We start from the raw sequence: 2465 nt of genomic DNA on the forward strand, positions 1-2465 counted from the left end.
GAGGGCGGGGCGGGGCCGGCCGGGCTGAGCGCCCACTATGAGTCTCCGAACTCCAGCAAGGGCTTTCGTTCGGTCTCCCCTGCGGTCCTCCCTGGAGGGTGTGCACGCCCCACTTCGCCAGGGACCAGCGGAGCAGAGGTGAAGTTACACTGTCAAGATGTGCACCGCACCCCAAACCCATGACCAGGCCACGGTGCACTTGGACCACTTGTTGGTCCCGCTCCTGCCCCCTTTTTTGTTTTGTTTTTTGAGATAGAGTCTGACGATGTTGTTTTGGTTGGCTTTTAACTCATGTACAGACCACGCTGGGCTCGAACTCTTGGGCGATCCTGCTGCCTCAGCCTCCCCAATGCCTGGATGATGAGTCTGCGCCGCCACGCCTGGCTGCGTCCTGCCCCATGTTTTGTGGACCCGCACATCTGGTGGGCGATGGGGTTGATAAATGCGCTATAGCTCAGCCCTGGGCATCCAGTGCAAATTCAACCCAGCCCGTGGCAGCGGGCACCCAAATGGGCGGGAACCCTTGCGAATGGTTCGGAGCCTCAGCGCGGCCCAGGCATTGGGCGACACGTGGTGGCAGCGCCCCAGCCTAGCGCACACAGTGGCTTCAAATACTGCCACTTTCTGGCTGTGTGCTTGGACCAAATCACTTGATCCGTGGAGACCTCTCCTGCGCCACCCACAATATGGGAGGGTAATGTCACCCCAGAAGCCTGAGGAGGATTAAAGGAAGCAATGTCCCTAAGCCGCTAGAAGCCGACCACGTCCATCGCATGGGCTTCGGGGAAACAGCGGGCCCTGGGATGATCCAAGACCAAGGCTGTCAGGCCCTGTCCCACGTCATTCATCCCTGGGCAGCAGGATCAAGGGGGCCATCGAGTCCCCATCCTGCGCACCCCGAAAGTGCGTCCCCCTTGATAGCGGTGGATCCCAAAGGAAAGCAAATGTTGAAATATTCGGAAACTGGTATGTGCTCTGGGCTGACTTCTCTGCGTTTTTGTTGCGATTTTTTTTCTTGCTATTACAGGTGGTTCCTTAGAAACGCCCGACACTTCTCTGGTGCTTAACTTTTCGTAGGAGCCAAGTTCACAAACCGACCCAAAATAGGGTGTCCAGGGTTCGCGGCCCTCGGGCAGCCGCTGGCTCTCGGAGCCTTCGCCCAGGCGCGAAAGTCGCCGAGCCCGCGTAGACTGAGCCGCTTCATCCCTGCAGCCCTTCAGGATTGCCCGCGTCCACGCAGAAGCGAGCGGAGCGAGGGACGGGGCTGGAGACCGGATCGCGGCTCCCAGACCTCCTGCGCCTCCCGCCTCGCTGGGATTAAGGGACTAAATCCCTGACGCCGGGGACCAGGTCAAGGACAAGTTCTCCCCCGCCCGGTCCCCCCTCCTGGGCGGGGACTCGCCCCCCTTCCCGGATGAAAGGCACTAAAGCGCCGCGGAGGGGGGCGGCGGCCCGGCCCCTTGATGTTCCGGTTGAACAGGTGCTGGTGAAAAGGAGGCGGACCCGGCGGAAGAGTCGGCCGGGGGGCAGCGCGCGGGAGGGGGGCGCCCCCAGCCCAGCCCAACCCCCCACGCCCCTCCCCCCAGGAAGCGCTCCCGGCCGCCCGGGCTTTGAAGTGTCGCCGAAGCCCCCAGGGCCGCCTTCTCCCCTCCGCCACCCCACCTCCCGCTGGGGAGGAGGTGACCTTTGGTCCCCGCGGGCGCCGACCCCCCCTTTAGGAGTCTGCGGGGGTCAGATCTTGTCCCCTTGGCCCACGCCGGCCTTGGACGAGAAGCCTTCGAGAGGACCCCCAACGCCCGTAACCCCCAGACGCCGTTTCAGGGGCTCTAACCCTTCGGCCAGCGGTGTGGGTACCCTGTGCGCGCGCCTCAGGGCGGCCCGGAGCCGGAGCACAGCGGTCGCGGAGTCTCTAAGCGCCCGGCGGGGGGCGCAGCCGGGTCGGGGTAGGGGCGCTAAGCCTCCGCCGACCTGAGCCAAAGTGCGGGCGCGCGCGTCCCTGACCTCGACGGGGAGCGCCTCGAGGGCAGGAAGCTCCGCTCGGCTCTCCACGGTCCCGGTCGCTGGCGCGTACTAAGCGCTCGATAAACTCGCGTCGAACGAATCACTGCGTGTGACCCAGTGTCTGCTGTCCCAGGGCAGCGACCCAACAGCATCTGAGGACGCGCCACGGCGCGCGGTCCACGTCGCTCCAGTTCTTTTTTGCGCCCCTGTTCGTCATCCCTAATTTCTTCGCCGTTGTAAAACCGACTCAGAGACGAAGACCCGGCGGCGTGGGCGAGAGCCGGGGAGGGGGAGCCCGGGCCGCGAGACCAGGGGGCACAAGCCGTGGGGAGGGCCGGGGCGCGGAGACCGAAGCCCGAAAGCCGCGAGCGCCGCGGCGGAAAGCGCCCTACCCAGCCGGCTTTGTTCCCTGAACCTAAGACTTTACCCGGCGCCGGGCGCGCGCGGGGCGCGGGGGCGCGCGG

The sequence above is a fragment of the Chinchilla lanigera genome, unplaced genomic scaffold (assembly GCF_000276665.1).
Source record: "Chinchilla lanigera isolate Chin_1 unplaced genomic scaffold, ChiLan1.0 scaffold00050, whole genome shotgun sequence".
NCBI classification, from domain to species: Eukaryota; Metazoa; Chordata; class Mammalia; order Rodentia; family Chinchillidae; genus Chinchilla; species Chinchilla lanigera.